A 14,487-nucleotide genomic window follows, 5' to 3' on the forward strand; every position below is an offset into this window, starting at 1 on the left:
CCAGATACCTGTGAGGTAAGCTTGAGGTGAGGACTTCTTGCAGAAGGCTTTTACCTTATTTTACTTCACCCAGAATCAAAGCCAAACAGGCAAGGTTCCCCACAATCTCGATGGTATGAGGTTTTATTCTAATTGAACACTGAGAATTCTGCCTTACAGTGATGCCAGCTTCATATAGTAGTTTCAGATCTGACTACACTCTCACCTTACATAGGCTTTATCTTCTGCCTAATTAAAGTCTAGGCTCTAGGCCGTGAGGGATCCACATGACAAATGCAGGCCATAACTCTCTTGTCATTTTCAGGCTTTGAAGATTTGTTTTACTTTTCCACCAACTTAGAAAAGCATTTAAATAAATTATCCAGCATTTTTAGGTGTTCTAAACTTGGAGGGTTTCTCCAGTCTCTTTCATGTCATTAGAAATAAAAATTCTTTCTTCTGAGTTTTCACAGTGATGTTAAATTTTCTTTGTTTTATACTATTTTTTGGTGCTCTCCATGGACAATTTCTCCTCTTCGTTCATCCTCTTATGAGGCAGGGACTATATACTATGAGTCTTTGCCAACAGCAGGGTATATGAATTGTCCTTGAGTCCATTCTAACTCGTGGTCTAATGGATGACTCCTCTGTTCAACAGATAAAGGGTAGGTTGATATTCACAGCTCAGGTTACTACCATTTTTAACAGACTTTCATCTAGTTCAGCTTCAGTGGCATTTTTTCCTAAACTCATTGTTTGAGTCTCTAATACCTTTAACAAACATGATTCCAGGAAATCCAGTTTCCAGCATGTATTGTTATCAATGTTGTTTTTCTCTCTGACTCTACCTACTTTACTCATGAGAACCACACCTATTTAAATGAAATTTTCCACCACTAGTTTCTCCAGCTCTTCCCTCCATTCTTTTCTCCAATTTCTTTTCATTTTTGTCATCAGAATTATTTTCTAGAAGTACACTGGCTTTTCCCAATACAATGATATTATTTTCATAACTGACCAGACTATATCTGCCTACAAATAGAGGAAGATAAATGAGTGGTGGAAGAACAGTTTTCAGGTAGATCAAAATGCTCTACCCCATTCCCTAAATGAATGTTGTCCTGTTTTATGGTTTGTAAACATCCTCAGCCTCTGGTCAATGAAACAGACATCAAGGACTTATGAAATTACTTCCCCCTGCACCCTAGGTGTTCCGTTTGATGAAGTTGAATAAATAAAACCTGGCTGTGCCATAAAGAGAAACCTACACAAGATTTATTCCTCTAATTTAGCTCCATCTTTCTTATATTAAGGAGATTCTTCTTAGATTGTAGCACTAGATCGTCCATTAATACTAATTTTTAGTGTTATGGGGTTTTGTCTTTTTTTCTGGTCCTTCAGGAATATTTATATCTTTTGGATATTTTGAGAAGCTGTATCAGAAACTGCAAGCCGTATGCCATTTAAACAAGAAGACCCTTCCTTGGCCTTCACAGATTACATGAAAATATGATGCTTTCACCCAAAGTATGTGTCTGCCACATCCCTGATAAGTTGGCAAATGTTTCCATGGGAGGCTGGCATGCTGAGGGATTCCAAATATCTTGGATCAAACTTGAGAGTGGTGACTGCTTCATGCTCATCTCCCTACAACAATATATACCAGTTGACAGAGGCAAAAACCAACTCAGATGACCAAGCTAAGCCTATGGTCTCAGGAAAATAGTTATATACACATCTCTTTCCTCCCTCTGACCTATCCCTGATACCAGGCCTCACTCCCAGGTCCACTTCTCTCACCATGAAGGCCAATGTTCAAAGCTTCCTTTGCCAAGTGTTAGGTTTCCTCCTGATGACAATACTTCCTCCTTCCCCAGTCACCAAATCCTTGATTTTCTTAGCAGTTCCTCACAACAGCAGAAGCTGCTCATGTAATTGCTGATGAAAGGAACAAAGTGAAAACAGAGAATCCCTTGAAGACTGGGCATCCTTGGGTGGGTGAAGAATCCTTTTACTAGCAGAATTAGGTCTAGTCAGCTCTTCCTTAACATTCTGAGACATCAAGACAAGTCAATAATTTCTCATGTGCATTTCCCAATGTTCCTCATAGTCAATGAATGAATATTTTGCCCCTGGGTTAGAATAATAATTTCTGCATCACTCCACCTGGGTAGGTGGCATTGTAGGCATCCAGAAACCAATTAATACTGTCTGCCAAGTATATGCATTTTAAGAACCCCACCCAGATTAACAAATAAACTTTCACTTACTAACCGAATGACTGGAAATGGCCAAGCTTGGGAATTCTCAAGGTTGTAGCCTCAATGAGAGAACTATTAAATAATTTTGCAGTTCAGCAATCTTACTCAGGGATGATGGATATGTGCCAGTTTTAATAAAGCCTTTAGTGTTGGGCTGAAGGGCTCTGTCATTGGACCTGCTTAGTCAAAATTATAGATGACACAAAGCTGGGAGGAACCACTAGTGGGTGGATTGACAAGTTAAGATCCAGTAAACAGACAAAGCAATGGCCTGAAACAAATCGGGGAAAAGAGAGAGCTTTTAACTAAGAATAAAATTATCTGCATTTAGAATTAAAACATTAAATTGCTTAATATAATAGTCTAATCCTGGGAATGCATAAGTTGATAGCAACTCCTATAGAAATATCTTGAGGTATTAATTTATTAGACACTAAATATTAAACAATCATGTAATCTGATTAAACAAACAAACAAACAAAAACCCTCTGTAGTACTATCAGCCTAAATCCAGACCAAGGGAGATTATAACCTCCCATCCACTACACTGTCAGAACCATCCTGGGGTAGTGTTCAGGTGCCGTAAGTTGAGAATGCTGGAAAATGTGGGCATCCTCAGAGAAGAGCGACTTGGCTTGTAAGGGATCTAAAAGATCTAGAAACCCTATTACATGAGAAAAAAATCAGATAAATCAAGTGATGGGGGCTGAAAAAGATAAGATCACTATTTTTAATGATTTCAAGTGCTGTCAGATTAATGAGGCAGCAAATTTACCTCTGTTTGCTCTATTTTACAGAACTCAGGCCAGACAGAAAATTTTGAGGAGGGAGATTTATTTCAACTTAAAAAAGAATATCTAATCAACTTCAGCTGTACCACAATGAACGGGCTACCTCATAAAGTAGTGAGCTCTTTATCACAGGAATCATTCAAGAAGAGTCTAGATGACTGTCAGGAGACTTACCAAAATAATTCTTTGAGGGGGGTGGTGAGAGTTGGACAAAATAATCTCCAACCTTAAGAAGCTCTGATTTTAAAATTATTTTATACTAAGGTTTTAATGACTAATGTGTATAATAAGACCATCTGACACACACAATGACTAATGGTACCACATCAGGCATTATCACAGACATTATCACAGGACTTGGGAGATAAAATTTTTGTCTGGGGTAGGGCAAGGAGGGTCTTCTTAGTGCATTTTCACTGGCAACTTCACTGTTGCATAAGACTAGTTTTGGTTTATTATGCTTGCCTGCATCAGTCTCCTTCCGAGTTATTGAAGACAGTGAGCACAGAGAGGAAGGAAGAGAACACATTTTATGTTTATTAAGCCCCTGTGAATTTTAACCATGCACTTTTATATATATTATTTCATGTAGTTTTCAAGACAACCTAGAGCAGTAGAAAAGTATTAAGCCTGTTTTACATTTGAAGGTAGGACATCTAGAAAAGGTAAGAGCCAAAGGTCACCCAGCTAGTAAATGAGAATGATAACATCATGACAAAGAAAAAGCAGAGGATACATGGGCTCTTTCAAAGTCCTTCTTATGGAATTCTAGATTTCTGAGATGAAAAGAACTTTAGAGGCTCTGTATTCCAGCCCACCTATCAGTAACATGAAGTCCTTCTTAGTTTTGGAAAATTGATTTTGTGCACTTATCAACCTAATAAGAGAAGAATAAAGCTGACTTTTAAAACCTAATGACTCTCATGGCTCTGTCCTTCCCAACCCCTTTACCTACTTCAGACCAGGCTCCTGTTGCAGATACCCAGTGCAGATTAAAGAGTGCCTGGCCTTGGTGGCAGAGTCCACAGCAGACTGTCCCCACAGGATCCTGGAGCTCACCACTGGAATCTGGAACCTGATGTAGCCTCAGGCCAAATCTCAGTTCTTGCCAGTCTAGGCACCCAGAGAGTTGCCTCTGTTCCAAACCACCCCATAGGCCTGCACCCCAGGGAGCAAGGCTCAGTGGGAAAGAATGTGTTCCTAATATCCATGTCATCAGTTTCATTTCTTTCTCTGAATTTCCTGACTGGGCTGTGGATGCTTCCATGCTGCCTCAGAGAGAAGGCCCAAAGATGCAATGCTTTCCATGCCATAACTGTCTCTCATTCTTGCAGGCAGCCTTGGGTGCAGTCCAGCCTCAGAGCCAGTGCAAGGGGTGGAAACTCACGGCCTCCTGGTGTGATTCATTGTCCTCTCTGTTCCCAGCTTGTGATACATCCTGGCTCCAAAGTGAATTTTTAATCTTCATTAAATCTTTGAAGAGGAGCCCAGGAGAACTGAGTGGCATGAGGAAAAAGAGAGAGAGAGAAGGAGAGGAAGGAGAAAGAAAAATGTCTTGGTCCCTAGCATCCTTCAGAGCAGGGATCAAGAACAGGTTTAGCTAGTTCTCTAAATTCTAAAACAGTAAGCTCTGCTGAGGTCTCAGCTCACTCTCCTGGCTTCTAGCACGCTGTTCAAGACTCTGGAAAAAATATCAAGTTGTGTCAGGTATTCTCCCTGCCCTTGGAGAGTTCATGCCTACTGGTAGAATCTTTTTGGATCCACGAACTCACAATGCTCCCTTCCACCATGATCTCACAGCACTCTACCTATTCTGTGAGTCTGCTTAAGTCCCTTATGGCATTAGAAGCTCACTAAATCCAAGAACCAGATTTTAATCATCTTTATATCCACAAAGCATCTAGACTAGTGCCTGGCACACATTAAATGTTCAATCAGTGTAAAATGAATGCAGTCTTATTGGGGAGATAAAAGATATATAAGTACAGATTAAAAGTACATCCTAGGCAGTACAAGTGGGGAATAAATGGGGAGAACCCCAGGTGATGCGTCATCTCACATGGCTCTAATCCCAGCTCAGCCATTAACAGCTGTGTAAACTTGGACAGGTTGCTTCTACTCTGCAGACCTTTCCAATCCAGGCACTCAAGCTTTCATGTCTGTCAAATCAAGGGGCTGATAAAGAATTTCTAAAGACTTCCAAAAAAAAAGGTTCAGAGGTGGGAGATATCTAAAGGGCTGGACTGAAAAGGCCAGTGTAAACTCAATATCTTCTGGTAGTTCCCACCCTCAACTTCTCTCTTGGAGGTAGGGCTTCCCTCTCTGAATTGCATCTCCTGATTCCTTTGCCACTAGGAACTGAAGGGCCTCAGGTGGAGGAATCCTCTTGTGAATATCTGCTCCTATGGGCTTCTCTCCATACCACACCTTGCCCATTCTGTTTCAGAATGGAAGCAATTTTTCTGGTCTCTGAGTTTCTGAATGTACTTTTTCCCACCATTTTGAATACTGAGGCATCTGCCCATCCCCAATTTTGAAGCACTTAATATTCCATAATTACATCTGCAATTGCATCCGGCCCCTGGGATGCAATTTATCTGCTTTGGGAATTGCAATTCATTGAAAGACTATGTTACAGCCCCTCTCACCAGCTCCTCACCTCTCAGGCCTCCACCCATTTTTATCACTGGTCCAAACCTTTCCTACATGGAAGATATTCCCCTTAATGACAATAGATACAAAATTAGAGTTTGAGTAGTTCTGGTTTCTTTCATTGTCCATTAACATTTCACCAGCCATCCAAAACGTAGGCCTGTGACTCCTTTGATCATCCTTCCATGCTGATCTTAATTTTAAAAGCACCTTTTGTATTCTTGTTCTCAACACTACTTGAAAACTTCATCTTCTGCAGTTTAGGAATTCTGACACTCTTCTTACAGGTCTCTGTTAACCCTGGGTAGGTCTTCCTTCCATGTGTTAGATATGAGTTATAAATTTCTCTTCAAGGACTCAATATGTCAGTATGTTCAATTCTTTGCCTTCTACTTTTAAACTTAACTTCCTCATAAAGCAGCCTTTTTTGATTACCTGCTCCACCCTGACTCATTCCGATTGCCTGCTCATTCTCCACTCTGACTCATTCTGATTTCCTGCTCTGCCATAATCTTTTTTTCCCGCCAAACCACTCACCCATAACTCTCTTTAAATTAGCCAATCGGAATTAGTTTAGCCTGTGCTGTCTAACCCTCACCAATAGGGGAACAACACAGCAGCAGGGACCACGTGCGTCAGGGATAAGAATCCCTTCCCCACCCTTGTCCAAGTGTGCACTCACCATTGCTCCTTCTGTGAGGGCACACCCTTCTATAGAAGTACATTGCCTTGCTGAGAATTAAAAAGAAAATTTTATATTCGAATGGGATTTCTTTAGTGGCACCGAAACTTTATTTATAACACATGTCTCATAAATGTAACTTTAGAAAGCTGAACTCAACCAGAGCTCCTAAGGCAACTACATTCTTTCTTTCACCTCACATCTCATCCTCCTGAGTGTAGCTGGGACTACAGGCGCGCACCAAAAACTACCTATTTCTACAGGCAGTTTCCCTCCTTCTTCCTTATCAGGGTCATTTGCAACTAAATAGCCACAATTATGACTCAGATTCTTCCAGGCTTTTAAATCTGCTTCCACTTTCAGAGCCCTGGGTTTACATCTGATTTTCTATGACATTTGCTTCACTCAATCCAAGGATGGTGCCAGAGTTCACATCCTTGCTACTTCTAAGACTATTTCTCCCAAGGTTTCTGTTATTTCTTCATCTTTAAAATTAGTTCTTTCTTATTGATAAGCATTGAGTCTAGAGTTTGGAAGCATTCTCCCAAATTTAAAATGGTGGCAGTCTCTAGGGAGGGAGGAAAGGACACAGAACTGGGGTAGGGGTGCAAAGCGAATTTCAACTTTATCTGTAATGACTTAGTTCTTCAATAAGTCCAGAGCAAATGTCTCAAAGCAGTCACACTTGTTAATTCTGGGAGTTAGTTTTACATTCATTTGTGTTAGATTATTCTCTGTATTTTTCATATATTTTTCAAAATGAAATAGTACATTTAAAAACAAGTCCACTGTGCCAATTCACTCCATGGCTTCTTCCATTTTCTAAGACAGAAATTCATAAAGTAATACCAGAATTTATCAGATATTCTATTTCAGACATTTCAGCTCCACCTTTTAGGGCATACCCTTCACACTGGCCATACACACACACACACACAAAAATACATGTCTTTGGAGATTATTTATATAAAACATAAAATATGTTATGAAGATTATAAATGTATCCATAGTATATTGTGTGTGTATGTGTATATAATCTCCAAAGACATATATATCCAACAGCACCACTCTATCTTCTGTCTTCCTCCCTGGGCTGAAATCTTTCTTTTATTCATGCAATCAATCCTGGGCACCCACTTAAATCTCCATCTCCCTTTCAAGACACATTTCCTTCTGACATCTATCCTGCTTTATTCCTTTTACCTTTGCTGGGTGTCCAGGACTCATTTATTACCTAATAATTTGAAGCATAATGTTGCAGTGCTCAGGTTCTTTTGCCTTTTCTTCCTGAAAGGCAATGATTTTACTTAGAGCCTACACTGGGGGTGACTACCTTTTCTCTGTGACAGCTAGCTGAGAGTTGATTTTACAAGAAAAGCTACCCTAAACCACAGCCTGTTATCTGAGAGAGGCTGCATGAGCCCACCGGCTACCTGAATGAGTGACGCTTGATCCTCACCCCTCCCCAGGGAAGAAAGGGACAGAAAAGGAAAGGCCCAGGAAAACAAAAACTCACCTCCCTCTTTTGTGTTTTCTTAATGTCAATTCTGTATAGGACAGACAATAAAATAGAGGTCATTAAACCAAAGTAGGAACCACATTAACAAAATTTATCAATGAGGTTTTGCATGCAAGATATACAGCAGATATGAAATTGTTAAACAGCAAAAGCTTAGCCTACTTCAGCAGGTGAGGAGGAAGAATTTGAGAGTGCACTGGAAGTAACTATAAGTGATGAAGGATGATGAAGTTAGCATCATCAGTCCAAAATTTGTTCTCTTATGAAATCTTATAAATTCTCAACTGCCATAGGCCAAAGAAAGCAGGGATTCTGTAATACACTACAAAATTTGCAAAAAAGACAAAGAAAGTCCTTCTTCATTTAGGTCCAGCATTGTGCACAATTTATTGCACACAATAAATAGCAAGATCAGAATAAATATTGCAGTAATCAGAGGGGTGACAATTCTCTACCTTAAACCATTCATAAGACCAGGTGTGGTGGCTTACACTTATATTCCCAGCACTCTGGGAAGCTGAAGTGGGAGGATTACTTGAGGCCAGGAGTTCAAGATCAACATAGTGAGATCCTGAGGACCCTTTTATACAAAAAACTTAAAAATTAGCCAGGTGTGGTGGTGCACGTCTGTAGTCCTAGCTACTCAGCAAGCTGAGATGGGAGGACCACTGCACTCCAGCCTTGGCAACAGAGCAAAAAATAAATAAATAAATAAACCACTCATAGGTAGAGAATGAGCCTTCTCCACAGTCAGTGTGAACCTTTGAGATTAATCAAAGAAAGTGACGTATGGACTGTTCTGATTCAACTTGACACCCAGAAGAGGACAACAGAGGTAGAGGCCTGAAACTCAATTCACCAGAAAAGCTCTCCTTAATCACGCCTGGCTCAGGATCTCACTAATACTCTATAGAGCACATATTTTTGGTAATAAACACCAGAATCAGAACTATTATACTACTTTGGTTTTCTTTTATTTAACATGTATGATTTCAGTATATACATGTACACGTTTATACTCACCATGCTCTTGAGTTAGCTACTTGAAAAATTCTACCCAGTTCTTTCTATGGTGTGGGTTCAGTTCCTATCAACTCATTTTCTTGTATCCCTTATTGTATTTGATTCAGCATAAAGTGATTTTTCTTGGAAGTTGTTAATAAATACTTGAAATGGACTCCACTGGCATTTCCTGAGAAAGCTCTGTGCCAAGAATGGGAAACTTGGGAAAGTTGCCCCCTTTAAAGAATTCTTAACCTAGGCAAGCCACATGTGACATCAGACAGGATCTAGAAATGTTTTAAAATTCAGTTTCCACCAAGATGGTGCTTATAATACAATTGAAAAAGAAAGAATTATTATTACATGAAATTTTAAATAACAATAAGAGTTCAAGGTAATAGTTGAGATATCATGAAATAATATGCCATTTATTGCTACATGAATGTTAGTGATCACAGTTACCACAGTGTATCAGAGAGGGACAGATACATTTCATAGATGTACAGTGAAGTATTTGCATTGCACAAACAGGAAGCTATATACATGCATTTAAATAACTATAAGTTTACTTTATTTTACATAGTTTTAGGACTTTAGAGCTTCCAACACCAATTTATGTGCATTTCATCTGATCTTCACAACATTCGTGTACATCAGGCAAGGTCAGTATTACCTCCTTTTAGAGATGAGAAAAAATAATGCTTAGAACCACATCATTTTGCTCCTTCAAGGGCAAAAGAACCAAAATAATTAGACAAGTCTTTGAAAACTTTAGCCTTTATTGAAAACTTTAATATTTATGGTTGAAAACACTCACAGACTTTGGCTCAGGAAATTTAAGAAACAATCAGGAGATACAGGCATGAGGTATAAAGCATAAATGCTCCATAAATTATATGACTACAACATGTTAGTGGTGGTGGTTGTTTTCTTTTAGACACCATTTCTGAGCCCAGAGATGTAAATGCCATTTCAGTCCTAACTACAGCACAGTCTGTGAAACATCCCAGACCCTGCTGAGCGAGGAGTCAAGACCTGCTGGAGTGTCCCCTTCCTCCATCAATTCCTGATGCTGCCAGAGCCAGGGCTGAAGGGAGGAAATTGCAACCCTCCCGTTTTACAACCTTGATGCTGTGGCTGAAGGGTTTAAGACAGCCAGCCTGACTAACCAGGGAGGCTGGACACCTTGGGAAGCCTTCTCTTCATGTTGTTTGCTCCTAACATGTCGCAGTCCCCGTGGGAATGACGAAGACAGGTCCTTCCTGGCATCTAGCCCTGGCAGGCCTGCCAGCCTCCTCCAGATCTAAGTCAGGGAGGCTGGGGGTAGCAGGCTGGGTGGACTTACAGTAGACTTTCCACAGAGCTTTATATATTGTGTGTTATGCAAACTGCGGTGGCTAACAGAGAGGCTCTGGGACCAGCCAAATCTGAGTTCATATCCAAGCTCTGCTGCTGGCTAGCTTTGTAATCCTGTGAATCACTTTACTTCTCTAACCTTGGTTTCCTCTTCTGTTAATATGAGCATAGTAATAATCCCTACTCTAAGAATCTCTAATTCTGTAAAGAGTTAATGAGATAATGTGGGTATTTAGCATAGCACCTTGCACAAAACAATCATTGTTAACTATTGCTTTTTGTTTTGTTTTGTTTTTAAGAGATGGGGTCTCACTATTTTGTCCAGGTTGGTCTCCAACTCCTGGGCTCAAATGATCCTTTCACCTTGGCCTCCCAAGTAGCTGGAACTACATGGCTGTGCCACTGTGCCCAGCTATCACTATTATTGTTGTAACAACTATTACCAATTATTATTACTTAGTATGCCAATAAACTAATTAGAGCCAAAGGAAGTGAAAGATCTAAGTAACTTTGGGTCCAGGACCTGTGGTCAGTAGACCAGAGTGCTCACTGTTCTTCCCTATTTGGAGTGGCTAGGAGAGATGAGAGGAAGGAGGTTCAGTAAGCACCCCTGATATGTGGGAGATTTACTTCCACTATTTATGCAATTCTCACCCCCACTGTCATACTACTACCTTCATGTTACAGATGATCCACGTGAGGTTCAGGCAGAGCCCAAGGTCATAATGCCAGTCAGTGACTAATCAAACACAGGTGTGTGTGACTCTAAACCCCAGCTCCATCTAAAATGCCACAAGGCTTTGCCCAGGTCCAAGAAAGAGGTCATGAATCTGGAAGTCTGGAAAGGGAATTCTAACTACTATTTTGTCCCAAACTAGCTGGTGCCCTTGGACAAGCATCTTACTTCTGGGGGCCCAAGATGCCACATCTGTAAAACGAGACGTAGCCTTGATGACCCATTAACACCCACCATTTCTGCATTCTCAGAGTGTCTGATTCAGGGCAGTCATTACAGGCTTACTGCACTGGGAGACAGCTCTCCCCACCCTGAGGACCTCTCACACATGGAGCACTGGAGCTCCATCTATACAATTGGTTTTCCTTCCATTCATCTTTCCTGTCCCCTTCCATTCATCTTTCCTGTCCCTTCCTCCTACCCTAGACACACGGTCCCACCAGCCATCCCTCTGTGCACATCTCTCTGCTCTAAGCCATACAATCGACAACATTTGAGTGGACACTACTGCATTTGATAGTGTCCCAAAGTAACATTAAATAAGGTTGTTTTTTATTTCCTTTGAGATTGAGTTATTAACAGTTCTTGTCCTGAAAGCATAAGGAATGCCCAGTCTTTAAATGTTCTGGGGCCCAAAAAGGCATAACCTGATATTTGGCCTAGAGAAACCTGTGGTCCTTTCCCTCTGCCCTCCCCATCCCCATCCCCATCTCTATTTCCATCTGCCTGGCTATATAAAGAGCCAAGAGACTCTAGGACCACACTCACCCTAATGTCCTCATAGATGGACAGCTATAGCCTCAGGGTTTCTCCATGAAACTCTGAACAAATTCAAAACCTGGGGTCCCAGCTTCGCTGGGAGGAGCAAAGGGTCAGGAGCACCAGGGAGACTCACACACAACTATTAACAGCTTATCATCTGAGACCACTCTACCAGCATCCCAGACATTGATGTGGGAAATAAAGCTGGGTGGTGTTAACTGTTCTAATGCCAAGAGTAACCCTTGGGGAAGGGAGAGAGAAAGGAGGCATTCAATCCAAGAATGTGTCCTTAGGGAGGCAGGTGTGATATTTTAAGCTGACAGAGGGATGCTGAATGATGTGGAAGCTGAAGGCATGACCCTGAAGTGGCACAGTTCTGATTCATAGCTTGTGTGGCCTCAGGAGAGCTATTCAGCCTCTGTTTCCTGATCTGTAAAATGGGTCTGATCACCGGTCACATAGGGTTTTTTTAAGAATTAAATGAAATAGCGCAAAGATCTTTTCACTTAATAAGCACTCATTAGATTATAACTGCTATTTCGGGGAACTGGTGGGTGAGTCCCACCACAACGCCTACATTTCTTTCTTTGATAAATTCAGTTTATCTTATACTAATTTTCTTAAATAAATCTTGAGACTATCAGAAGAAAATGTGCTTTCTTTAAAATAGGCAAGACAGGCATAATGGAGAGGAACTATATAAAGTATATAGTAACTATATAAAATAAATAGGTGTCATGGAGTCCCACAGGTCCCCAAAGGCTAGTGGCTGGTCCTTCTCCTCAGCACTCCCCTCTGTCTGGGGAGCAGGACCTGGGGGCAGGGACCCTGAGGGGACATGGGCTAAAGTTCTGGGTTGGGGGAGTGGGGTGCAAAGACAAACGCTGCTGTACAGACAGCATCCTCTCTACAGCACCTTTCTGGCTAAAGAGCAAAAGTCACTGTGACCATGCAGTGGGGGCTCTGCACCTCTTACTCACAGTGTCCCCTGACTCCCCATTCCTTGCTGCTGTTGCTGAAAGGCTCACTGGCCTGGAGAGAGCTGAGAGCCAGCCTGTCACTTCTCAAGAGGGACAAGAAGCAGAGGCAGCCACAGCTGGTCATCATCCCTTAGCTGCCCTATCCCAACTTTGATAGTCCTTGAAGATTCTGAAGTATATTTAGGAGTGGCAAGGTGAAGAGCATGTAGCAAAGTGGGCAGATGGGTGACAGTTGTTGGTCATCACTGTTCTACAGCTCAGCATGCAGCTTCCTCTGGGATGGTTCTCACCCAGAAAATGGCAACCATCAGGAAAACAGACCAAAAATGTGATATAATACTATGGGGAAGATGGGAAGAGGCAAGACCAGGAGGAAGTAAGAACCGATTCTTTCCCACAAGGGACAATAAGAAATTAACAGGTAGAACTTTCATGAATGAAAGAAGCAATGTATCAATGAATTAATGAATTGCAATTATTCCACCTGGTTCTTCAGTGGATTGATGCCAGAGGCCTGCTAGGAAAAAAGTGAAAGGAAGCCGGTATGGAGGCTCTAGGGACCCATATGGGCTTGTCTAAGACCCACCTCAGCCTCAGAACAGGAGCCATAGTGTTTGAACATATGAAAAGTCCCACAGTGAGAAAAACCTCCAAATACAAAGTCCTGTTGAGCCATTAGGCTTCAGGACAATATATGCTAGAATTACTTCCTGCACTGCCCTGTGTTCAGCAAATACAAAAACGTGTTTGTTCTATGAGGCTGGCTCATTAAAGTGACATGAGCTAATCTTACCACATCTAGAGATGTCTGAAATAAAACAAAAACCATAGTTGGCACCGAACCAACTCTAAACACTCAGAATATTTAATCCCAAGATTTTCACCCACTGGTGGGCAGCAGGGCATTTAGCAGAACCCCCTCCTTGTGACTGAACTTGTCGCCCTCCCTCATCTTCCCCCTCCAGCCTCATGAGCTGAAAGCTTTGCAAGTATTTTTGACTCCTTTCTTTCCATCCTTCCCAATCCTAACAGTCATTATGTCCTGCCATTTCTTCTTTTGAAAAACATTTACATTTGCTCTTGGTTTTCCATCCAGATGGCTACAACCCCAGCCCAGGCCTTCATCCCGTTGTGCCTGCTTTAAGACCCTCTTGAGAAAACACCTCCATATACTGTCAGCATGTTGGTGTCCTACCAATCTTCCTAAACAGAGATTTTTCAGGTCATACCCTTATGTCATGCCAGTGGCACCTCATTCCTACCAAGTCTTGTCTTTCTTAATTGCACTGAGTTTGCCATCATTTGAATCTTGTATTAGTCAGGGTTCTCTAGAAAGAACCAATAGGATAGAGAGAGGGGAGGGAGGTGAGGAGGAGAGAGGGAAAGAGAGATGAAAGGGGACATATTAGGGGAATTGGTTCACAAGATTATGGAGACCAAGAGGTTCCGCAACAGGCTGTCTGCAAGCTGGAGACTCTGGGATGCTGGTAGTGTGGCTCAGACCAACTCAGAACCAGGGAAGCTGATAGTGTAACTCTCAGTCCAAGGCTGAGGCTTGAGAACCTGAGGGATCACTGGTGTAAGTCCTACCATGCCAAGACTAGAGAGCCTGGAGTTCTGATGTCCAAGGGCAGGAGAATAAGAGAGTCCCAGCTTCAGGAAGAGAAAAAATCGTCTTTCCTCTGCCTTTTTGTTCTATTCATGGCCCCCACCAATTAGACAGCACCTGCCCACATTGAAGATGGATCTTCTTTCCCACTCTGTCCA

Source organism: Pongo abelii, chromosome 1 (assembly GCF_028885655.2).
Source record: "Pongo abelii isolate AG06213 chromosome 1, NHGRI_mPonAbe1-v2.0_pri, whole genome shotgun sequence".
Taxonomy (NCBI): Eukaryota; Metazoa; Chordata; class Mammalia; order Primates; family Hominidae; genus Pongo; species Pongo abelii.